We start from the raw sequence: 26,926 nt of genomic DNA on the forward strand, positions 1-26,926 counted from the left end.
GAATTTGTTCAATTCGTTCCAAAACCGTGTACCTTAATTGGGGAATAGTGTGTTTCGCTTCTACCCAGTGTCTAGCAAGTGAGGAATGAGTGTTCTGGTTTCTAATGCGACTTTTATGCTCCACTATTCGTGTCTTGACTTTTCTACTTGTTCTGCCCACGTACACGAGTCCACAGGGACATTTGATTGCATATACTACTCCTTCAGTGGTACAGTCTGCATTATATTTGAGTTTTATACTCTGACCTGTATGAGGGTGCATGAATTGATTACCAGTGATAACATTACCACATTGTCCGCAATTGTACCACTTCATCATACCCTTCTCTCTCACTCTGCTGGGTTTTTTTGTAGGTTTCAAAAACTCCCGTAAGTTTTTTGCCCTCGTGTGTGCAAACAGAGGGGTACCATGAAACACTATATATATGTGCACTGGCTCTGCTGTGTTTTATACCGAGTGGGTGCAGGCTGTAGCCACCATGGGTAATCAGGAGTAATAATAACTTGGGGGAAGCAATAGAAATGTAACACTTAGTTCTTACTTATCTGGGCTTTTTTTGTGGTTGCAACCATTTAAAAAACATAGTCATTTCTATGAATGTATAAATGCACAGTGAGTTCTGCACTCTCCAAGCAGCAAGTTTTCTTCTCCAGTTTTGTTCATTAAAGTTATTTTGTCCTGTAAAGATTCCAAAAAGGATCACAGGGTTCATTCCATGTAAGAATTCAGATCACTGCTCAGTGTTGCGAGAAAGAAGAGGCACTGCAGCAAAAGGTACTTGCTTCTGCTTATTAAAACTGATCAAATATTTCGGTGTAAACAATTTCAACCCTACTAACAATGCTCTTTAAAGTATGCAACAGATTATGCTGAAAAACCAACAGCATATACAGAAAGCTGCTAAGTAGATCAGTGCAGGCTTGGAGGCTGGGAACATGTCTCACCGGCTCAACAAACATTGCACTCCTTGCATAGCAGAGAGAGGGTAAAGTTTAAATCACTGTACATCATGCTAGGGTCAAAGGAGTGTATTACATACTATAACTCGATTCAGGACGAAGAGCAATGGAAAAGGACTGTCACAAACTACTATCCAATCCCAAATGTAGTAAATGATACAAAAAGAAATAAGCCTTCTTAGTTCAGGTGGTCCAACTATGGAATCTGCTCATGTCAGATAGAAGACTTGTTGAAGATCAGTACGCCTTCAGGTGAGCCTTAATATCTTCTTTTTCTTCAATAGTCAAAGTGCACTGTATCATTTAGGCAGCTGGTGGTTTAAGTGTTAACATCTCTAGAGCCAAAGGGCAAATATTTACAATTTTATAGAGCATTTTTCAGATAGCAATCACGTGTATATAGAAAGCACAGAAAGGCACAAAAAACGAGTGGAACAGAGGGCAGAAGGGCACAAAAACGAGGGAAAAACGAGTGGAACAGAAGGCAGAAAGGCACAAAAAACGAGGGAAAAACGAATGGCACAGAGGGAGGAAAGGCACAAAAAATGAGGGAAAAACTAGTGGAACAGAGGGTAGAAAGGCACAAAAAACGAGTGGAACAGAGGGCAGAAAAGCACAAAAAACGAGGGAAAACGAGTGAAACAGAAGGCAAAAGGGGCACAAAAACGAGGGAAAAACGAGTGGCACAGAGGGCAGACGGGCACAAAAAACAAGTGGCACAGAGGCAAAATACAGAAATATAGGGGCAGAAGGCAGAACGGGCAGTGAGGCACGGGGGCAGCGAGGGGAACTGAAGGGAAAACCGGGCAGAGACATGGGGCAGCGAGGGGTACAGAAGGGAAAGACCGGGCGGAGAGCACGGGGACAGCGAGGGGAACAGAGGGAAGAAAAAGGGGCACGGACCACGTACAAGCAGCGGGGGGAGACAGACAACAGCAGTCACAGACAACAATGAAAATACAGGCAATAAAAGCAATAAAGCGTTGAAAGGCACATGTGTATAGGTTACCGTTACTTGGCAGGCAGGTAAAAAAAGATGCAGCCAGGATCAGCAGTAGGATTTTCGTGCTGCTGTCTGATTGCTCACTTTCCACAAGCCCTTGGGTGAATCACGTGTGCTGTCAAGCTTTCATATTCAGACATATCAAGCTCTTATTCTATGTAGCCTTTGCAGTTTGTTGTTGGCAAGGGACAGGGCAGTGGGCATCCTAACAGGAGAGGGTCATGTCAGGTGCCACACGAGGCCTTTCTGAAATATGCCTTAACTGCACTGCTCCGCCCCTTGGTGGTAAAATGTAGTTCTGCTGTCTGTGACTAAAGATTATGTCTAACAGGGGTTTATGGTAATTGGCATAGCATTGTTCCATGATCTCGCTGAAACAATATGCCTCCTGTGCAGATACCTTCCTGCCATCTCTTGCACTTCCATGATGAACTCCTAATATAGACCTTGAATTTGCTCTGTACACTGGACTCATCGCATTGTGCACTATCTTGTTAGAATTTTCACAATATTCGTTGCTCCTTGGGGCATGTCTTTATTATAAAATGCTTCATAATTGAATAATATTTTAGACCTTCTTAAACTGTGAATAGGTAAAAACGCAAATAATTCACAATCATTCAACCTGTTGCTGTAAGGAAGGGTCACCACTCCAAGGTTCTGGAATGATAATGTAGAGGTGCTACTATGGCTGAGAGCAGGAGACTTTTACCACTAAATAATACACTGCTGTATGCATACATGTCCATGCCAATAGACACAATTCAGGCTGTCTCCCTCTTGAAATTGCCTCTGCTTCAAAAGGTGTTTTTAAAAAGAAATTTAAAATTGTACAAATTGCTTGGGGGCCTTCGGCTTCCAGTAGTGATTCAGTGGGGGTCCTCAGGAGTCAAAAGTTTGGGAACCACTGGTCTACAGTATCAAAAGCAGCAGAGAGATCTAGTAGTATCAGGCCTAAGAGTGGTCTTTGTCAAAGGCTATGCAGAGTTCATTCTTTATGTTTAGTAGGGCAGTTTTGGGTTCTTCTACATGGCCTAAATCCTGATTAGGTTTCAAGGAGGTACCTGCTGGTCTCAAAATGATGGGAGAGTTGTAGGGAGACCGCTTTGGCAATGCAGAGGAGGCCAGAGAGTATACTACAATTCTTCACAATACTGGGATTTATTTGGAATGTGAGTAATGATTGCATATTTAAGGCCTTGGGAGACCACCCCATTAGCTAAGGAGCCGTTTACATGGCTGGTAATAATCGGTTCAAGCATAGGTTGGCCCAAGCTGAAGACATTGGTATTAGTTATGTCATGTGATCTAGAGTACTTCTTGAAGGACGACCTTTTTCCTAATTCCGTCTCAAACACTAGTGCAAACTCTACTACTGTAACAACTTTGGGTAGAAGGGATGGAGGGGGCTGCAGATAGATCTCTGGAGAACTGAGATTCTTATGATGAGTATTTCACAAGAGAGTAATACGAGCCCTGAGGCAGTCAAATGAATTGTTGAAAAATGTTAGGAGATTATTGCAGAGTTTTGGAGACGGGACAGGGGGATTTTTGGTTCACTACTGAAGATCACCTCATTTGAAGATTCAGAAAAACTCTTTTGTGGAATTGGCAGATGTGTGATGTTCTTATTTTTACCCTTGTGCCTACCGCGTTGTACCCTTTAGCAAGTGCTGACAGCCGAAGTGGTCGGATGAAAGTTTGGTTTTGTTCCAGGCTCTAACTTGCCATTTTAATAAACAGAGTTGTCTGGATACTGACTGTTTGATTTTGTGGAACGAAGTAACTTTGTTATGGAGGGGTTAGGGAGTCGAGAGCCACTGTGACCTTAGAGGTTGGTTGTTTCAGAATGTCATCTGAATGATACAGCAGAGGATCTGGGATGTCATCTAGTGTCCGAGTGAAGACTTCTGGCTGTTTGTAGCTGTGACTGTGCCACGAACATGCACACTTGTGTTATGGTTCTGCTTGCAGAAAGCCACTGGCATGAGGGGATGATCTGACCATAATAGACGTTTGGTGCGGCGACTGATTTCGGAGACATTGGAGAGTGTTGTTTCCCTGATCTACACAGATATGGGAGTCCTTGACTTCTTAGGGTTTGGACATAGGTATTTGAGAGATCATCAACCTCGATACTCATGTCACCAAGGATGATAAGGTGGATGGAGAATAGCCATGTTTTAAGGTGTTTTCTGAAGACTGCCTAATTTTCAGCTAATCTCAAAGAGAGAGGGAACTGAGAACAGGCTTTAGCTCCTGGCATGGAACGGATCTTCCTCCTCTAGTCTTCATCCTAAAAGGGGGGATTTGTAAAAAATTTGTATCATTTGATCTTAACAAGTACTGTGAAATATGAAACGGTCAACAAGATATTTTGGATGTGTTAGATGAAAGGATTTGAAGATAATAGTTTGGGATGGGGTGACAGGCTAGACGTGCTGTATTTGAAGAATTTAATCAAGATGGCTGCTGCGATAATCTTACTAAACAAGTATTATATCCCACAGTCATGCACCTACCTTTTGCTAGGACTGAAGCGTTGGAGCCCTAGAAGGGGGATCACGTGAAAGGTGCAAGTCTGTTCAGATGTTCTTTTACAAAGCAACATGTAGAAATATGTTAATATTTTTTCTGCTATCTCAGATTTAAATTTCAAGTTGGATAATACTAAAATATTTTGCTTTCGCAAATAGAGTTGCAAACAAGCATTTGCAATGCAATAGGTCTCGCAGCATTCAAGTTTGAGTTATTGGCATTGTATATGACAATGTGTTGCATTAATTTTTTTACACACTATGTATTGGCGCATGAGGATGATTTGCAAGTGCCTATTTTGTTGTTTGTAAATAAATATGTAAATATTGTATATTTGTTTGGTTAAAGTTTAATGTTATCATGGTCATGTAAGGGCCTGGATAGGATTGTTATAGTGAACAAGAGCAATTATAGTACATTATTGGCAAGAGAGAGAATGTATGCTGTCTCATTGTTGACACCAGGCAGCACATAGTGAGATCACCAGACAGGAAGAGAGTGCACATTTTTTATAAATACGTGTTTGTGCCTGAAAGGTAGTAAGAAATGTGCAGTGGCCTCAGTGCCCTTTTGGGGTGTCGAACATAGGTCTCTTGTTTACCAGCAGGGGTGCACTAAACTCATTCACCTTTCTTGAATTAGGGCCTATGCACTATCACACGCCATTGCATGTATCACTAGCAAAATGCTTGCTTTATTGGTTAGCTGCGTCACTTGTAATTTCTCTAATATGTGCATGTTTAGGATGTTGAGAATGATCTGTATGTAGCAGCTGGTATTTCTGCCATAGGCAGGGTGCCGCCCTGTAGAGCAGTTAACTCCGCTTAGCACGATATCCCATTACCTTTCGACATATGTCTTTCTGCTTGTTTCCCAGAATGTGCTGACTGCCGTGAACGGACCTGGCAAATAATAGGTGTGTGTGGCGCCACTTAGTACACTGTTGCCAGTGTCCAAGAGTTATGTCTGGGGTGGACACTAGTGCATTTCAGTGTGGTAATCCGCATTACCGCACTGAAATGCATTGTCACGCATATCTCTGTATGTCAGCTGTCACTAAAATTGTGTCAGCTGTCACTAAAATCGCTGATAAAACTGTGTCTGTGGCAGCGCGCCACCCGTGGCTTCCCCTTGCTGCAGCAGGCAAGGGCTTGCAGTAGAGCTATGTTTGCGGACAGGCTTACTCAACTGCTAAAATGTATCGTGTGCTTCCAATCTGTGCGGCTCTCACTACCAGCATGACGCCATTAGGAGGAGACGTCACATCCTGCTGCCAGAGCGCGCGCGGGGAGTTTATTTCACGAGCTAAAAGGCAGTTTGCGGTGCATATAATAGTCATGGCTCCGGCCAGAGTGCTCACAGCCCTGATTTCTACTGCACTGTGACACACCTTCTTATTCAGTCGCCTAATACCGCCGAAATGAAGGAAACACGCAGCGGCTAAAACTTGCACAGAGAGTGTTTATTCAAATAAGTGCTGCAACAACTGCCAAAGCGTTTCGAAGCTACTGGCTCCTTGATCCCGGATAAACAAATGACATGGCAGTGGCACACACAATCGGAAGAGTGCAGATCGCGGCATAAAACAGGTATGCACAAACAACGGCAATGCCCTACACTGCTCTTACACACAAAAGAGAGTATGCCTCTATCTTCAATAGAGGCAACAGTGTAACAATGAGGAATATTCTCAAAGTGGTCTTTGTCAGTGGAGAGGGTCTATGGTGCAGAACAGATAAATGACAGCATGTGGAGACAATAACATTTTATGATAGGTCAAATTAAATCAAGAATAAAAAAAATAAAAAAACAAAAAGGTTCGGATGAGGGGTAGCAACAGTATGTACACCTTGGAAAAAAGAAGTGTATCTAGGAGCTGCAAGAAGTCACAGTAGCAGGTAGACAGAGGCATGTCTGGTAAAGAGGTTGAGATGGAACAGCAATAGGGAAAAATCAGCTTCCAGCGAGTGAGTATTCATTACTCAGATAATGAGTATTCTACCAATGTGTGAATTGAAATTAAAAAAAAAAAAATAAACTTCATTTGTCAGATTTTGAGTTAACAAACATACAGCAGTGAACAGTACATCCGGTACATTTTACTACAGGCAGAGTCAGTGTGGAACCATTCTGAGGACAATGACAATCATGTATTTCCTTGCATTTCTACGAACGTCAATCCCTCCCCAAATTGCGCTTGTGAATTTAAAAGTTAGGGAATTTTGGAGGCTGACATCAGCACTACCAGGATGTGGCACAGGAGAAGGATTCTGGAGTCCAGCAGTCGTAGAAAGAGTGAGAAGCCCATCCTCCCTCTGTGAAAGACCGTGCTCCTGTACGGCTCTCCAAACCTAGGCCACAAAAAGATTTCACAACATGCCGAGACCACAACTGCAGCCCTCGACCACAGGAAGGAATGGCATCACTGGGACTTCACAAAAGTGGGCGACTTCTACTTCCTAAGGTGCATGTGTGTTGCTAAAGACGTCTTGTGTGGTTGTCATGTGTATGATACGATAAAGCTTCTTTTACAAAAACAGCGAACAGTTGACTCAATGTTGTCTGTAGTTATAGACATTTAAATCTGAACACGTAACTGTCCACACACGTGATTGCATCTTGCTATTGTCGTTCTTCAGCAATTCCGCTCTAGCGTACGCATGTCATCACTTAAATTCACCATCTGTTAAGAATACTTTTAAACAGGATGCACGCTGTGCCTTTGCTATGAAAACATTTTTTTAAAAATCCAAAAGTGTGGCGTGGTCAAGTAATTATCAGTAGAATTAAAAGTAAGCAGAGCCAGCCACAAAAAGTTATATTAAAGATATTGGAAGGTGGGGGGGTCGGGGGAAGGAGGGCGAGGGGAACTGCGAGAAATACAGACCCTTGGGAGGAAAAGGAAACAATGACACTGGTCTGCAATCTCTTTATATGGTTTAATGATTCTGCATTGGTAATCCGTATAACCTGTCTCCCTCGATCCACATTGTTATTTAGAGATCCTTTTTTATTCTCCAGCAACCAATATTAACTGAGAGGGATGGAATGAGCGCTGAAGCACGCTGATAAGCATTCATGGTCCTAATACCAGCATCAGTGGTGTGCAAAACATAGGGAAATAGGAGAAATGAGTGTCAGCGGGGACGTGCTCGTTTAAGGCAGAGAGCGAAATCAAAACTTTCCGTGGGGCGGGACTTCCGGCTTCGGAAGCCCGCGCACGCGCCCACGGAGAGAAGCCGCGCCCACGGAGAGAAGCAGTGCTGGTGACGCGGGGCTCCCATGCCCTAGAGAGCCCCGCGGTGGCGGCTGAAGTCCGGAGTGGCGGTAAGTGGGCGGGCGCTCGGTGCACGTGTGTCTGTGTGTGTGTGTGTGTGTGTGTGTGTGTGTGCGACGGCGGGGGTGGGTTCGTTGTATGTGTGGGTGCGTGCATGCATGGGCGCTCGTGTGTGTGTGTGTCTTTGTTTATGCGCATGAGTGTGTGGTGTTGGTGCTTCCCAGGAGACAGCAGCTGAGCGCGTTCCGAGCGCGTGGCCCGCTCGAATCGCCTCCTTGAAGAGGCAATGCGAACGGCCAGATGCTGTCTCCTGGGAAGCACACCCAGTGACAAAAGATCTCGGCGAGACAGCGCTTACGCGCTGTAACGCTACGAGACCAAACAAGCATTTGCAATGCAATAGGTCTCGCAGCATTAAAGTTTGAGTTACTGGCATTGTAAATGACAATGCTTTGCATAATTTTTTTTTCATTAATTTTCAATTGGTATATAAACATTGTTTGTGAATGGTTAGCTGTTGCTTATGCGAGTTAGTGTTAGTGTTTTCTGACTCTAGAGCAAGCTGTGATGGCGGACCCATTACCGTGCGCTGTCACTGTGCCCCTGTTCCATCCTCCCTGTACGTATATCAGGGTGTCTTTGCGTCTGCCAGAGCATGTCGGTATATCAACACGAGTGTCCGTTAGAGTCTCCTGTGTCGCTATCTACGGTCTCTGAATGAGCCTATCTCTTCCTGCCCCAGTACAATTTCAGTGTTGCCTGTTAATACTTTGTCACACTGTTCTGTGCTCGTGCCTGTTAAACTCCCTGTGACAGTGTCTCCTTCAGACAGTGCTGTCCTTGATACCCATCATTGCACTGTCAGTGTCTCATTGCCCAGTTTCAGCTCGTTAGGACAAAAAGCATGAAATAGTCACAGCAGGGTCTCCCTATAGTGTGCTGTCTCCCGACTCCCTGTAGTGTGCTGACTCCCTGTAGTGTGCTGTCTCCGTAGTGTGCTGTCTCCCTGCAGTGTGCTGTCTCCCTGCAGTGTGCTGTCTCCCTGCAGTGTGCTGTCTCCCTGCAGTGTGCTGTCTTCCCTGCAGTGTGCTGTCTTCCCTGCAGTGTGCTGTCTCCCTGTAGTGTGCTGTCTCCCTGTAGTGTGCTGTCTCCCTATAGTGTGCTGTCTCCCTATAGTGTGCTGTCTCCCTATAGTGTGCTGTCTCCCTATAGTGTGCTGTCTCCTCTCCTAGAGTGTAGTCAGTCTTCCGTGCCCAAGTGTAAGTGAATGTCGGCCACTTGACTCAATGCCTTGCCATCCTAATGCACATAAGTGTCTCCCTAATTGAACATGTCAGTGTCTCATCTCCATTCTGTCCGTTTCCAATGTCCCAGTGTACTGCATGCGACTCCTGTCCTAGCGGTCACCGTCTCTTGTTCCAGTGTACAATGGTGTCTTATTCTCCAATGCTCGCACGAGACCTAAAAAAGGAGGCATTTTAATTTCCTGAACAGGAAGTGTTTGTCTTCCGGGCTCCCAATAACGTAGTGTTTGCATCTTTTCAGGAAGGTAGACAAAGAGGGAAGGTACCGGTTATTTAAATCCATAAGTAAGGTAATATTTATTTTAATTTTTTTCCATAAACAGCACAAAAATCTTTTTGGCGTAACAAATGCCCTCAACCCTTAGCCAGCCAGATTGCAAGCACGAAAAACATCACTTCTTCTTTGAAACATTTGCTTTAGTTGTGGGCATATTTACGTGAAATCCATATTGCAATCAGAAAGTACATGGTGTTCTTCACAAGGCAACACATTCACTTGTAAGGAAATACTTATGGCCCATTAGTCATCCAATGGCATGCACTGCAAAATGTTCTCCTGCTTTACTGTGTTCCACCCGTGGCATTTATGGGGAAGAGAGTGTATCAATAGTACCTTAAGTCGCTGAAGCCCTTCAGCAAGTGTAGGTCTCACTAGCGGACACAAAAGGTCACCCCATATCATACAATCATCCTGTACTTTCTTGTCTGTATGCTCTTCACTCATATGCCTTTCCTCGGCTAGCACCCATACATCTGTATCTCTGACCCAGGCCTACACAGAGGGTCTAGTATTTGCAAACCCCTGTATGGCTATCCTCCTCATGGGAAGCAGAAACCCCAACAACACAAAACGGCTCCTCTTCCTTTTATTTTGGGGGGAGAAGGACCACTCATAGGAGACCGTGCTTAATCCCTATCTCTGCTCAGATCCCCGATACCACCCTTAATCTGTCGGTGACCTCCCTCCAGTATTTTACTATCCCGACACAAGTCCGACCATATGGCAAACATCTGCACCCACTTCCATCTGTTAGAAATGGTAATAACAACAATACAGCACCATAAATCACTATGCTGCCTTGCTAAATGTGAATGAGTTCAGAACTATATTTTACATATGTGCTTGCGGCGGAACCGCTATTTCTGGTTACCCAGACCGTTTTAAGATCTGGAGTTAGCCAAGACGGTTTGATTTTAATCAAACAATTGATATATTTACCCCTTTGATCTATCTGACGGACATTCACATTTTTGTTTCACCCACCCCAAAATGCAGCATGGGGCACAAGTCAACCACTCAGCCACTGGCTTACCTCAGTGAGTGATCATTCTGCTCTTGCTCAATGTGCACTTACACACAAGCCCCCTTGAACAGTTTCATAGAAAACCAAAAAACAAACGTTGGCAGCCAACACCATGCCAAATATAAGGAAATGATGTCATGAACCTAGGTCACCCACCCCACGCTGTTAACATTCAGTGCTGGAACTTGTGATCCTCGGTTGCTCCCCTCCTTCATAGCAATGGCGGGACACCAGTTACTTATTTACCTTAAATACTTTTCTCCTTGCAGTTCGGTGCAGTGTGTCACACTTCAGCTAAAAACAAATCGAAACTTTCCGTGGGGCGGGACTTCCGGCTTCGGAAGCCCGCGCACGCGCCCACGGAGAGAAGCCGCGCCCACGGAGAGAAGCAGTGCTGGTAACGCGGGGCTCCCATGCCCTAGAGAGAGCCCCGCGGTGGCGGCTGAATTCCGGAGTGGCGGTAAGTGGGCGGGCGCTCGGTGCACTTGTGTGTGTGTGCGTGCGTGTGTGTGTGTGTATGTATGCGACGGCGGAGGTGGGTTCTCTGTATGTGTGGGTGCGTGCATGGGCGCTCGTGTGTGTGTGTGTCTGTTTCTGCGAATGCGTGTGTGGTGTTGGTGCTTCCCAGGAGACAGCAGCTGAGCGCGTGGCCCGCTGAAATCGCCTCCTTGAAGAGGCAATGCGAGCGGCCAGGTGCTGTCTCCTGGGAAGCACACTCAGTAACAAAAGATCTCCTGGCGGACACAGCGCTAACGCGCTGTTACGCCACGAGACCTAAAAACTGAGCACGAGCGTATGGTAGGCACAATAATTTCTTGCTCGGACACCGAGGTGTGCAAAAGCATACCATGAATGTAGAGAATTTATTTTTTTTAAAACATATTTTACTGCATTTATATAGTACCATTTGGGCGATCGCCTTACATAATCCAATTGAAAACAATATATGAGCATGTTACAAGACCTGGGGACATCCATGAGTACCATTCTTATATGAAACCAACAACAAGAAACAGTACTTTTCGCAGACCCTCCCGCCCTACCCACAGTGGCAAGAAGATTGCGATACATACGAATAACCAAGGAAAAAAATCGATCCCTCATACATTATGGTCCACAGGCAGTCCATGAAAATGTTCATGGGATTGTGAAGGAAGAAGGGGGAGTCTATACCCCTGTACTCCGCCCATCTAGCCCATATCTTTCTATGCTTTTGGAGGCAGCTCCACGCCTGAAACACTGCTATCTCGGCGCCCATACATTTGCCCAGCTCATGTCGCCACTTTCCCATCGTTGGTGGTAAGGATTAGTTACTTACCTGTAATCCTAGTTCTCTTCCAGGGGTATACTCATTAAAGTCATAAGCACTGAATTATCTCCGCCCATGAGCGGGGACCCGGAACACATAAACAATATACATATATATGTGTAAATATAACTAAAAGTACATAGTACTAAGTAATTATACAAATATACATTGTATAATAACCATAATATGCAGCCTAACATTAACACATAGGCTAATCAAACCAAACCTTACACGTTCTGAAGCATGAAAATATGCTGTATATAAATGCAATAAACAGGCATGAGCCTAAAATGCATTTCATAGCCATGAAAAACCTTTTATTTTCATCAAAGAACCTGTTGTAAACAGTTATTAGCCTAAAAAGGCTGCATATGAAAAAATGTCTGTGTACAGAAAATCAGACTGGCACCCTGCCTTTAAGGCCCCAGAGAATCTGCACACTTTGCCTTTAAGGCCTCCAGGAAAACTCTGTTCCCATCATGAACCACAGGTGACAGTTAGGTCAGTTCTTTTGTACGGTACAGTAAACTTTAGCAGGAATCTGCACTTAAAACTATATTGAAAACGTTAAACCTCAATGCTACTGCTCGCCCGGGGAGGCGGGAGGGTGCTTATGACTTTAATGAGTATACCCCTGGAAGAGAACTAGGATTACAGGTAAGTTACTAATCCTTCTCTTCCAGGGGATACTCATTAATAGTCATAAGCACTGAATAGAGTAGCAAGCTCATACCCACCAGAAGCGGGCGAACAGATAAAAGCATAGCCATACTTTAAAATCACAGTGTTTAACTAGAATTAGCAAACAACTTTCTGAGTGATGCTTGTCCCACTTGAGCATCAGTCTGCGCATCAGAATCCAAACAGTAATGGCGTGTAAACGTACGCACTGAACGCCAAGTAGCTGCTTTACATATCTCTGACATAGCCACATTCCTAAGGAGAGCTGTGGTAGAAGCCTTTCCCCTCGTTCGAATGAGCCCTAGGTCTACCTGATAAAGACTTGTGGGCTAGCTGATAAGCCAGTAAGATACATGACACTATCCACCTAGAAATGGATCTCTTGGATGCTGCCAAACCAGCATTTGTAGGACCATAAATCACAAACAGACGGTCCGTCTGTCTCAAAGACTTTGTTTTATCTAAGTAAAATTTCAAAACCCTTTTTAGATCTAATGAATGTAAAGTCCGTTCTGCCGGACTTGAAGGGTTCGGAAACAAAGTAGGCAATGTTATGGATTGGTTAATATGAAAATCCGACACCACCTTAGGTAGGAATGCAGGATGAGTCCTGAGCACCACTCTGTTCCCATGAAAATCTGTGTACAGTTCATTTCAACACAAAGCCTGGATTTCGCTCACCCTACGAGCAGAAGTGATGGCCACCAGGAACGCTACTTTCCAAGACAAGTGTTGCAAAGACGCTTTATGTATAGGCTCAAATGGGGGACCCATTAACTTAGTCAATACCACATTAAGCTCCCAAGGTGGAGAAGGAGACCTGACTGGAGGATACACCTTTCTTAACCCTTCCAGAAAATCCTTCACCACAGGCATTCGAAAGAAAGATATCTGTGTTGGCGATTTTCTATAAGCAGTTATTGCAGCAAGATGGACTTTGATGGAATTAAACTGCAAACCAGATTCAGCAAGGTAAAGAAGATAAGGCAAGATCACCTTTTCTTGACCATGAATAGGGTCAAGACCCTTACTCTGACACCAAAGGTAAAAGAGTTTCCACTTAAATCCGTAGGATTGTCTCGTAGAAGGCCGCTTTGCCTCCTTAAGGATGTTCATACACTCCGGATTCAGCTGTAAGTGCCTGTACTGGATGACTTCAGGAGCCATGCTGCCAAGCGCAGGGAGGGCAGATTGGGATGAAACACTTGCCCCTTCTGCTTGGACAGATGATCTGGGCGACACGGCAATCTCCTGTGCGGTGTTATTGACAACTGGAGGAGATCTGGGAACCACCACTGGCGTGGCCATTCTGGGCTAATCAGTATCATTCTGGAGTGAGTCTTGTACAGCCGATTGATCACTGCTGGTATCAACGGTGTCGGTGGAAAGGCGTACAGCAAATTTTTACACCAATCTATCAAAAGGGCATTCCCTTGAGACCCTTTCTGGTAGAACCTGGACGCGAAGACGGGGCATTTTGCGTTTGCCGCGTCTGCGAACAGATCTAGGTCTGGTGTTCCCCAATCCTAGAAAATGCTGTGTGCGACGTCTTCGTTGAGAACCCAGTTGTGCGCTTCGACGAAGTCTCTGCCGAGGTCGTTCGCCTGTGAGTTGAGACTCCCCGGTAGGTGAATTGCTGTTATGGACAGGTCTCGTGCAAGTAACCAATGCCAGATGGTCTGGGCTTCTATGGAAAGAGTCCTGGATCTGGTACCCCCCTGCTTGTTTAAGTAATACATTGTAGTTGTATTGTCTGTTTGCACCGGGAGGGACCGAGTCTGTAGAGATGGAGCCAGGGACTTGAGAGCAAGATGGACCGCTCTGAGTTAGAGTAGATTGATGTGATATCCTTTCTCGAAGTCTGACCATAGCCCTTGTACCTGCAGAGGGCCCATATGCGCCCCCCAGCCTTGGAGAGAAGCATCTGTTATCAGAGACTGCGTTGGTGGGTCCTGATGAAAAGGGACTCCCTTCATCACGTGCACCTTCTTCGTCCACCACCGGATGGAATCTCTTGCAGATTGTTGGAGATAAATCCGGTCCTCCCAGCATCCCGTCCTCTGTTTCCACTGATCTTCCAGACACTGTTGTAGAGGACGCATCTGCAAACGTGCGTTTGGCACGATGAAAATGCACGACGCCATGGACCCCAGGAGAGAGGACACTTGCCGAACTGTCGGACGTGCAGTTTGAAGGAGAAGTAGACACTTCGCCCTGATGGATGACCACCTCTCCTCCGAAGGACACACGTTTTCTACTTCTGTGTTCAACTGAGCACCCAGGTAGTGGATCTTCTGGGTGGGGTTCATTATGGACTTCTTGTAGTTGACTTGCAGACCCAACTTGTACATGAGTTGAAGACATATCGACAGATGTTCTTCTAGAAGCGATGGGGATGAACTCTTCAGAAGCCAGTCGTCTAAGTACGGATATATGAAAATCCGCCTCTTTCGTAGACAAGCCGCCACTACAGCCATACATTTTGAAAATGTCCTGGAAGCTGATCTCAGGCCAAAAAGGAGCACTGCGTACTGATGACGACGAGCCGCCACTTGAAACCTGAGAAACTTGCGATGTTTTCTGGATACCGGAATATGAAAATAAGCGTCCTTTAGATCGATGGAGCACATCCAATCCCCTTGGTGTAATTGAGGGAAGATCTGGTGAAGAGCCAGCATTCGAAACCTTTCCTTCCGAATGAATTTGTTCAGTCGCCTCAAATCCGGAATGGGTCTGAACTCTTAACTGGACCTTTTTTCTGTACGAGAAAGAATCGAGAGTACAGGCCTTGACCTCTCTTCTGGAAAGGAACTGGTTCTATGGCCTTCTTCTTCAAGAGGACGTTCGCCTCCTGTTGCAAGCGCTTTATATTCCACTGTGCCATCTTTAGAGGACGCATGGCAAGGGGTGGCTTCTTGAATCTCAAAAGGTACCCGTTCTGAATGACACCCAGCACCCATCTGTCCTTCGTGATCTGTTTCCACTCGTCCAGATAATGCACAATACTTCCTCCAACCGGATTGGGACATGGTTGTAGAGGAAGCATCCGTTCATTGTTTCTGAGGCTGCTTGGCAGCAGATGATTGCTGCCTATTTCCATTGCCTCTGCCTCGTCCAGGCCGCCGCTGCTGGAATTGCGACCTTTGTTTATTCTGGCCTTGATTTTGTGAAGACCAATTCATCTGTTGGCTCCTTTGCTGAAAAGATCTCGTCATAGGGACGAAAAGTACCCCGACGTTTAAATTATTTTTTCTTCTCAAGGCCTACGGCCTTAAGAGTGTCCAACTCCACCTTCATTTTAGACATCTCGTCGTCTGCATGAGATCCAAGCAGAGTCGAACCATTAAAAGGTAAATTTACCATTTTCCTCTGTGCCTCCGGCTTTAGCCCCGTAAGGCGAAGCCAAGCTGTACGTCTTGCGCAAACACCGTGTGCATAACCATGAGCAGACAAGTCCGCCGCATCAGCAGCCCCGCTAATGCTCTGGTTAGCCACCAATCATCCATCCTCCACTATTTCCAGGAAGTCTTTCTGATCCTCCTTAGGGAGTTTATCTGCAAAACGAGCCACTGAGTCCCAGAGCAAACGGTCATAGCGGCCCAATAGAGCAGCAGCACTGGCCACTCGCATGACCGATCCTGAGGTATTGCACATTCTTCGCCCCAAGGAATCCATACTCTTATTATCCTTTTCAGGTGGAGCAGAAGAGGTAGATGCTGCCGAATGCGCCTTTCTGACTGCCGCTACAATCAGGGAGTCTGGTGGTGGGTCAGACCGCAAAAACATTGGGTCTTCTTCTGGAGCCTTGTACTTCTTCGCAATCCTAGAAGGACCTGAACCCACCGTGGCCGGAGTTAGGAATGTCCTCATTGCTGGTTCTATCAACCCGGGCACTAACGGCAGAAGAGGCCTGCCAGTCGTCTTGTGATGCAGGGTTTCGAAGATGACTGACGTTGCTACCTGGGGAACTGCCATTTTGATGCTGAATTTACTCGCTCCACGACATAATACATCATTAAATGTGCTTAAATCGTCTACTGGAGACACTCTGGAAGGAGGAGTAGAAGATATAGTTGGAGAATAGTCTCCATATGAAGATCTTGAAGAAGACGAAGACGATGTAGAAGATGGAGTAGGAGTTCTACGTCTTCTCTGAGGAGTTGCCGATCGCTGCCTCCTACGCTCCCTTGAACGAGATTTCTCTCTCACTAAGGATCTTGAGCGTGATCTTCTATGTAGCTCCGTCCGAGCTCTCTCCCCCATTATCGGATGCATCTTCCAATGCCTTAAACTTTCCAACCACCTCGGTGACAAGTTAACAGGCCGCTCTGTATGCTCAGGTGAAGCTTCAGATGACACCTGCACAATATTCAGCTCCGCGGAAGACTTGGAAGCTCTAGAAGCTGCACTGTGTTCAGAAACCAATGAACCAGACGTCCGCTGTCTGGGCACCAACTGTCTGTCATCTGACACCTGCCCTGAGGTTGAGCCCGAATGAGCCACCACAGAAGAGTCCTGGTGCACTCTCTCTTGGCCCACTGCAGATCTGTTGTCTTGCTGATCATGCGGGGAAGTCTCCACTCTAGGTTTGGGACTTATTTCTTACCTCGACAAAGACCTAATTGAGGTCCGAGAGGCTGGTCTTGATAGTCTCGACGCCGACCTATGTTCAGGTGGGGGAGACCTAGACACTCCATGCTTCGAGCCCGAAGCATGCTTCGACGTCGACCTACGTCGCGATGGAGACCTTGACCTTCTCTTTTTAGGTCTCGGCGTCGAATCCTTCGACGTCATTCTTTCTCTTGACGTCGACCTTTTCCTCGACGACGACGTATGTCTCCCTCTCGACCTTGGTCTATCCTTCGACGTCGACCAATGACTCTTTCTCGACGTCGACCCTTAGACGTCGACACACGATCCTTCGACGTCGGACATCTCTCGTCCCTCGACGTCGACCTCACACGATCCTTCGACATCGAGCGTTGCACTCCCGACGTCGTCCTCACTGCAATTGACACCAATTGCCTCGACGTCGAAATGGATTTCGACGGCCACTGTTGAGCCGCTGAACCTTGCCTCACCGGCGAAGTCCTCGACGTCGATGGAGCTCTCTTCGACGGCGACGGCGATCTGGTTCTCGACGTCGAGCGCACCTTTTTTGACGGCGACGCTCCCTGGAGTCGATGTTTCTTAGTTCTACCTTCTGGAGATGCTGATCTTCGACGTTTAGGCTGAGAAGATGGCTTAGCAGATGATAATAGGCCTTTAGAACTCTTCTCACCACGGTTTTCTCTCTCCAGAAGGCCGAGCAACGTCATTTTCTCCCTTTCTTTTAAAGTTCTATTTGAAAGGTTGAGGCAGTGATAACAATCTTCCACCTTATGAGAAGCTGGAAGACACACCACACAAACAGAGTGTGGGTCAGTTTTCAACATCTTCTTCCCACAGGAAGGACATTTGTAAAATAAAGGTGGCATTCTGAGTAAAAAACACCAACAGCTTAGTCAGAAAAGGATAACAAACCACCACCAAAGCTATATTTTGTCAAAAAATGGCAAGAAAAACCAAGTTCTGACAGAAAATACTTCAAATGAGCAGAGCTCAAGTTCCAGGTTCCTCACAGAACAAGCCGGAAAAAATAACTGACCTAACTGTCACCTGTGGGACATGATGGGAACAGAGTTCTCCTGGAGGCCTTAAAGGCAAAGTGTGCAGATTCTCCGGGGCCTTAAAGGCAGGGTGCCAGTCTGATTTTCTGTACACAGACATTTTTTCATATGCAGCCTTTTTAGGCTAATAACTGTTTACAACAGGTTCTTTGATGAAAATAAAAGGTTTTTCATGGCTATGAAATGCATTTTAGGCTCATGCCTGTTTATTGCATTTATATACAGCATATTTTCATGCTTCAGAACGTGTAAGGTTTGGTTTGATTAGCCTATGTGTTAATGTTAGGCTGCATATTATGGTTATTATACATGTATATGTGTATAATTACTTAGTACTATGTACTTTTGGTTATATTTACACATATATATGTATATTGTTTATGTGTTCCGGGTCCCCGCTCATGGGCGGAGATAATTCAGTGCTTATGACTATTAATGAATATCCCCTGGAAGAGAAGGTACCCTTCCATAACTGAGCAATGGAACGTTCAGCGATCGTGAGAGCGAGGAAAAGTAAGTGCTGCTTATAGAAATTCCCACCCATACACCTCGGTGTTATGAATAGACGTGGGTCATATGGGAGGTCCCAGAAGGGCTGTAAGGCAGTGCAACTCCACGCAGTATGGAGAAATGAGCCCTCCTCCCTGTTGCAGCATAGATATTGAGGAGATGCAATGAATCCCATCCTCCAGAGAAGGGTATAATATGCATGGTGGACATACTTGAACTGAACAAGATGGTAGCTGGAGGCTACCGCGGGGCCCCGGGGGCTAGCTATCGCCTCCGCCCAGTCATCCTCCGTCAGGTACGGGAGGTCGTCCTGCCACGCCCTCCTTGTTTTGTGAAGAGTTGTGATGGAATGTGTGGTCAATGTTTAGTCGATTTGGCGGATATTGTGTGCGCCTTGATCACCCAAAAGGCGTCGGCCCTTTCAACGGATGAAATTCAGGGACGTCATGTAAGTTTATAAATGAGGGGGTCAGAGCATGGCAGAGCTGGAGGTATCTGTGAAACTGAGTTTTATGAAGATGGAAGTCAACCTGCAGTTGCTGAAAGGATTTTAGGGTGGTGCCCCGCATAACTTCTCCTAGTGTGGAAATGCCAATCTGGTCCCACTGGCGGAACCCCTTCAATGTGGCCACCTGGCGCAGATAGATCACAGGCCACAGGGGCGTCCGTGTCAACCTCATGTGCCACCCCATTCGGCAGACGGTGTACCGCCGAAGTCGGATTGTCGTACAGGTAGTGTGTGGTAGAAAGTCCAGATTCTGTGCACTATATAGCAACCCTAGGAGGGGGTCCCTTTCCATGGCAGCGTGTTCCTGAGGCAGGGTCTGCGGGTGAGTTATACCACTAATCATTGATGACTAAATGGTGGGCAGCTACATAGTAGGAGTAAACTTCAGCGGCAGCGATGCCGCCACAGTAGGTGGATTGCGCACAGGTCTGCAGCGCTAACTTAATCGCCCTGCCCCATAAGAACTTATTATGTATAGCGTTAATGAGGGGGAACCACGCTCGTGGTATATGATATGGAAAGTTTTGGAGTCTATAGAGCAGTCTGGTGAGCACGACCATCTTGAAGATGGCCGAACGGCCATACAGCGAGAGGGGTAAGGAGGACCAGATAGTAGTGTTTTCACAGAGACTAGCAAGGAGTAGGTTTATGTTGTGCGCCCACGAACACTCCGAGATATTGAAACCCTTCCGTAGCATGTTTGAGCTGAGATGCCCACGTAACTCTACCCTGTTGACCGTACACCAGGAACAGTACTGATTTAGAGGGGTTAGTGTGGAGCCCGGTCGTTTGTCCAAAGACCCGGAGGTTCAGCAAGATACGCGGACCAGAGATCCATGGGTCTGTCATAAAAACCAAGACATCGTCAGCAAATAATACAATACGGTCTGGTTGTGAGTGTGGCCAGTCAAAGCCTCTAAGAACCGGATCCCCAAGGACCCATGCCCCCAGGGGCACCACCGCCAAGGCGAAAAGAAGGGGGGACAGGGGACAACCCTGTCGCGTGCCACTGCTGATGGGGAAGAGGGGTGATTGATGACCCGCAATATGTACCGAGGCCATTGATTTAGTATAAAGAAGGCGTACGCAAGCCAAGAAGCGTGGACTGAAATTGATAGCCTCCAATAGCTGGAATAAGTACTCCCAACTAAGGGAGTCAAAGCACTTGTCTAGATCGGCTAGGAGCAGGGACGCGGCACGTCCTAGCTCCCAAGCCAAGGCCATAGCATTATGGGCCCGACTGATGTTATGGCGGGTAGCCCGGTGTGACAAAGCCGGATTGGTCCGGATGGACTAAATCTTGGATGCAGGCCTGCAGGCCGTTTGCCAAAACCTTCTCTAAACTTGTATTCTAAATTGATTATGGAGATAGGGCGGTAGGAGGACAGTTCTTCAGGCGGGAGGCCTGGCTTTAGAAAGAGAACATTTTCAGTCTGGCGCCAATCCGAGGCCAAAAGTTGCTTCTCAAGGGATTCATGTATTGCTCCCAGCAAGTGAGGACCCAGTGTGACCATATTGAAGCGGAGGAACTCCATAGGGAACCCAATTGGGACCCGGGGACCACCCCGGTAGCATCACGGACAACGCTGCCGTCAACTTGTCTACGGTAATGGGGTCGTCAAACTGATCTTGCATCTGATCTGATAACCTCCAAGGGGGCATATCTCGAAGGAACTCCGCAACCTGATCCTCCGAAACCTGTTCGGTCCGAGCATACATTGCAGCAAAGTGATGAGCAAACTCCTCCACCACCTCTCCAGGGGATGTAAATAAGGCACTATTTCTACCCTGAATTGTAGGAACTGTGGCAGGGACCTGTCTAGCTTGACAGTCTGTGTAACATCTTGCTGGATTTGTTCCCCCATTGATAAATACGGTATTGAGACGCCAGCCAGATTTCTTTCGCCGAGAAATTGGTGTTTGAGGTAGAAATTAGTCACTGGTTAACTGATTTGCAAATCTGACACCGATTTAACTGGGTAGATTATACAAATGAGTACACTATTACAAGATTTTCTACAAGTATACTTAATTTCATGGGATGTCTTAACATTTTCCTAAAGCCTCTTACCTGCTTCAGATCTGCTATGTGTATAGCCTACTCATGTGTGCTTTGACTGTCTACTGTGGTGCTACACAACTGGACTTCTGATTAAAAGAGTTCTGGTACCAGAAGGAGTTTTTTTGTAAATTTCCTTAATTGCTTTTGCTGGTGCCATTTTGATAGTGGGGCTTACTGCTCCTTTGTTTATCTTTCCCTAATATTTACCTTTTTATTGCATTTTAACTACTTTTAAAATATTTTACTATTTCTAAAGCTAACCCATGAAGCAACCCTAACATTTCATTAACATATCCATTATTTTATATTATTTAGTCCATTTTCTAAATTTGGCTTTTTAGTGTCAGAATTTTAGAACATTTACATTAAATAATGTTTTCTGTAAATATCAAAAATATGGTACATCAATTATAATATTTTTCATTGAGGTGTAGGATTCAGAATCCCTTTATAATTTCGAATTATATTGAATTAATTAACCATTATATTTTTTTATTAACTATATATGTTTAAAAGGCCTATATCCCTAAACCCATTCAGTCTACATTTAATTTTTAACATTGCCCATAGCTTATGTAATTTAATTATATTTTTAATAAACTCTAAGCCGAAATCTAATTAAAATAATTAGCTTAAATAATATAATGCCCTGTAATGTAGTAGTGGAGAAGGTGTGCTCCACGAGGTGATGCATTTGATATAGTGTGGCTTACTATGCTCATATAAGCCTATATGGACCTGAGCCAAAGATAGGAATCTGTGTTTCACAGAGATATTTAGGTACGTCTTATGATACACCATTTTAAAAATCGATGAAACACACACACTGAAGGCAAGAGTGTGTAGATTGCCCTTATTAAAAGAAACACCAACCTATGTAAACAAAATATATTAGAAATGCATTAGAAATCCGGATTCATTCCAGAAATTTGATGAATGCCATGGAATGTAAATGGCTTGGGGGAAAGGATTAAACGCAGGATAGTACTCCAATTTATTAAAAGGCAGTTCCCTGACATTATCATATTGCAGAGACCCATCTTATGGGTAATACTTTCAAACCCCTAGACAGTTGGGGGATACAAAATGGGTTACACAGCTGGTTCCAGGGGAACGGGGATACTCCTCAAGAAATGGTTCCCCTTCACTGGTGACAGGATATGTTCAGACAAACTGGGTTCCCATGTGCCCTCTCGGGTACATGGGAAGGGAAGACAGTCAACATCCTCTCGCTGTATAGGCCCACTCCCCCTCTGCGGAACACAACTCGGGCCGACTTGGGAGCTCTGATGCTCGAATTCCCGATGAAGAGGCTCTTGTTAGGAGATTTTAATATGGCACTGAGTGCTAATAGAGATCGTTTGCAACCAAGGCGGCCAGTCACTTCGCAGACAAAGTTGGTGGAGTTCCTCTCCGCATTGTGCCCGATTGATATTTGGAGAACACTCAATCCTAACCCACATTAAGCCTCAAACAAGACTATAGGGAAGAGGTGATGAAGTCTGCTAAGGCCGTGTCTAGGGCGACAGGGCACAGGGTGAATGAGATTGGGGACAAGACGGAAACTGCTTGCATGGCTTAATAAACGTGAGTGGGCAAATCAGTAAGTCGCAAGCATATGCTCGAATGATGGGGAGCATCTCCAAGACCCCCAACCGATCGCTAACACCTTTGCTACCTATTATTCACATATTTATTCCAAAGTCTGCGTCCACTAAGCAATACTCTCGAGCTCCTGGCACGCCAACTGCTCCTGTCCCTTACACCTGAAGAAGTACGGCTTTTAGATAGCGAACTTAAGGAAGATGAAGTTGCACAAGCAATTAGTCATAAATTTGGGCAAAGCATTGGGACCCAATGGTCTGTCAATAGAACTATACAAACTCACAGCATCCTCATGGCACCACATCAGTTGAAGATCAGGCGGCAGGGGAGGCTTCCCAGAGATAAGACTCGCCTCCATAGTTGTTATCCACAAAGAAGTAAAGGGCGGTGGTGCAGTGTGCCTCCTATTGGCCTATCTCATTGCTAAATGGGGAAGCGAGGATCCTCGCCAAACTTTTAGCCCTTCAGCTCATCCCGTTTATCTCCAGATTGGTTCCCAAGTATTCCCCCTAAAAGGAGGGACCAGACAGGGCTGCCCCCTATAGCCCATCATATTCGCTTTAATACCCGACCCATTGGAAGCCTGGATCAGAGGAGATCTGCTGATTCGAGGCCTCTGCTGGTCGGAGGACTGGGAAGACAGAATATCGCTGTACGCCAATGATGTTCTTCTCTATGTGGTGGCTCCTCAGTCCTCTATTCCCAGAATACTGAGCATCTTTACTAACTTTGGAAGATACTCTGGATATACAATTAATTGGTCCAAATCGATGGTGTATGTACTTAATGGACCGGCGCCACAACTAACAGAAAATTGTGGAGCACAAATCTAGTGGTGGATGGGTTCCGTTGTCTCTGAATCTTTGTTACCACCAGCCCGGATCTCTTCCATGTTCATAATCTACAATGCCCCCTGACCCGACTTAAGAGCGATGTTCTACACTGGTGATCATTCCCCCTCTCATTCCCTCTCTCCTTGCTGGGGAGAGCAGCATTATTTAAAATGATGGAACTACCAAGATTTCTCTATATACTACAGAATACCCCATTTCCCGTACCCGATACATACTTCAAAACTATAGAGGGTGAGATCAGGACTCCCATATGGGATGGAGGCTCCCCACAAACTGCTTTTAGTAAATTGACACACGGTTGGTGTGAGGGAGGGATTGCCTTGCCAGACATCCAAACATATTATACAGCAGGGCAGTTGACAACTATTAACCGGTGGGTTCATCAACCTCTAACTGTACATGCTTACTGAATGGAAAGTCTGGTTCCACAAACAAGGCACTCTACGTCAATCGAGCACTCTACGTCAATCGGTCCCGCCTCACCCTGGAGGGATCGAGGACTCTCGATACTCACCAAGCTGGGGTGGAGAAATAAAATTACTCAGGCTACACCCTTGTGGGACTCCAACCTTCTGGGTGCAACGGGTACGAGAAAGGGATTTGACAAATGGGACCAGATTGGGCTCTCACAGTTGGGCGATCTCTATTCCGGGACGGAAGTGGTACCCTTTGCATAGTTACAAACAGACTACGACCTAGCTCCTACCGAGACCTTACGTTATTTGCAGGCTCGTCATGCCCTACAGGCGGCTGCCCCGGGGGTAGGCCCTGCCAGAGGCGTCACCACTAGAAAGTAGACTCGTAGAAGAACAAATAACCCGCAGGGCGATTTCACTTGCATATCAAAAACGTATTAACAATTCCCCTGATACTCTTTCACGTCTACATAACAGACTTGCACGAAGATGACTGGCCAGAAGTCCTAACACCTCCCAAGGAAGTGTCCATCAGGACAAGTTTCCGGCAGATTCAGCTCAAAATACTACATAGGGCCTACACCTCCTGCAACACGATGGGAAAAATGGGCAAGAGGACAAATCCACTTTGTCGCAGGCATTGTGGGTAGGAGGGAACATTTTACCACATTCTGTGGACCTGTCCAAAAATTAAATCCTACTGGGACTTGGCGGTATCCTGTATGGCGGGGATCTGGGGAGAGAACCTATCACTTTCGGCCAAATGGCATCTACTGAATGTTTGGGAACCCACAGACTTTGGACGAGTTGATCAGACCTGGGTAACCTTAGGCCTGATGATTGCGAAGCTTAACATACCTCGCCATTTTGAGGGGGGGGGGGGGGTGGGGGTAGCTACACCAACCATCCTGGACTGGAAGAGGGACATGGATTGGTGTATGGTAGCAGAAAACAGCCTGTGTGAGAAGAGGATGCCCCCTGAAGTGGGAAAGGGTGTGGAACAAATGCAATGTATACAGGGGGCTAGAAAGTTGCAATTCCTGGCCTATGAGGAGAAAGAAAAGACCGGGCCCCAGAGGGGATACACGTGGGATGATCTTTTATTGAAGTCAAATAGGTCTAAGAACTGTTCTGTGCTTTGATGTAATGACTTATTGCAATAATGTGCAAGATAGTGGTGTGACGGTATTTTATTCACTGCCTCAAGTTAATAAAAAGAGTTTAAAAAAAAAAAGAAATGCCCTAATTGAATCTCAGTTGAAGAGATGGCAACATTACAACATCAAACTTAAAATAAATTGAGAGTTAAGGTTATTTAAGAACTTTAACTCTCCATGATGCACTGCTCAAGACATCATAATTAAATCATACCACCAATGAGACTTTCACGTGTGTAATGTAAATTGATACTTGTATAGCGCACTACTCACCCGCAAGGGTCTCAAGGCGCTTGTACGAATACCGCTGTGGAACCCATCCTGGCTTTCCCTTCGAGGCGTCCACTCCTGGGCACCCCCAAGGTGGAAGCCAGGCATCCTTAGCGTTGTGGGGCCGTTGTGGAGATTAGGCAAGCTATTGCCCAGAGTTGCAGAGTGGGACTCCATGATTGGAATAGGCACCGAGGCGAGAATTATCAGGTCCGTGGAATTTTGAGCCCAAGACCCACCGAGGCGGGGAATTGAACCCTGGTCCTGGGCTAGACCTCTGCATCAGGGTCTGCCGCTCCAATCATTGAGCCACACTTCTCCACGTGTGACCAAACCCATTCTGGTCCCTTTGATACAAGTTCTCTGCTCATGATCTTGTACTGGAAATTCTCCCTTAGTTTCCAACACGTTATTCTGCCAATAGTTTCTTACAACAGGGTGTACTCACCCCTATTTGATGTTCCAGCTACTCAATTTCCGCTACCTACGAATATTGAACCAATATCAACCATTCCCTCACATGACTTCTTTCTGTAGAGGATTTCCTTTAACATATGGTAAAATGGATGGAGGTATGTGGCATTAGTTTGGCCCACTGTCTGAGAAGAGAATAAATCAAAAACTTCTTTACAAAAAGGGGGGGCTTGTGCCACCTCTACTATTAAACTTATAAATAAAAGTTTTATTGTGTGCCCTTATAATTTACCTTTAAGCCAATGCATTTCTCAGCAGAAGAGGAAGCTGAAAATGAATATGCTCAGTGTCAGTGTATGATTGGTAACCCAAAGAACTGTTTGTATGGCCTACGGAAGAGTTGAATCCCTTCAACTCCTCTGTTGGTTCATTTGGTAGCCATGAGCAAACATAACAAAATTCACGTGTCAGCTGCAAGGATAGCCAAGTCTGGAGTGTTGCTTTGACATCAGGTGTACTACAATGTTCAAATCAGGGGTATATTAAATATTACGTAATGTAAATGTAAATGTCCAGTATTTGTAAAGCGCGAACAATTACCCAAAGGTGTCAAGGCGCTGGAGCCGTCGGGAAGATTAAGCGAGCTAATTGCCCAGAGTCACATGGTGCTGGGCAGACCCCTGCCGCCGGAGCCGGGGATCGAACCGTGATCCCCAGCATCCACGGACAGTTGCCCTGGTCGCTGCGCCTTCCACATATTGTACACCATAGCCAACAATAGACTGGCATCAAGGTATTACGGAGTGGTGTTGAAGTAGAGATATATTGCATATCTGGCAGAAGTGAAAAAGGGTAAACAGCACTTACGAAACCGGCAACCCGCATGTTGTTACATTGAGGTCGTTACAACGACCGCGTTGTAACAACACATACCATTACCCCGCAAGGCGTTACAATGACTTGCGGAGGGGGGAGAAGGTGTTGTATTTAAAATCCAACACCCTCCCTATTGTCCTCACAAACTGGAGGTGGAATAGTAAATTATACTTTTCCAGCATCCAACGCCCCCATCCGCAAGTCGTTCT

The 26,926-nt window shown here is 45.8% G+C and overlaps 1 protein-coding gene across 3 annotated transcripts in view; it reads right to left on the reverse strand.

Moving 5' to 3' along the window:
- Window positions 1–26,926, reverse strand: part of IQANK1 (IQ motif and ankyrin repeat containing 1) — a 572,485-nt gene that overhangs the window by 494,185 nt on the left and 51,374 nt on the right. The window lies entirely within an intron of this gene.

The sequence above is a fragment of the Lissotriton vulgaris genome, chromosome 4_1, assembly GCF_964263255.1.
Source record: "Lissotriton vulgaris chromosome 4_1, aLisVul1.2, whole genome shotgun sequence".
NCBI classification, from domain to species: domain Eukaryota; kingdom Metazoa; phylum Chordata; class Amphibia; order Caudata; family Salamandridae; genus Lissotriton; species Lissotriton vulgaris.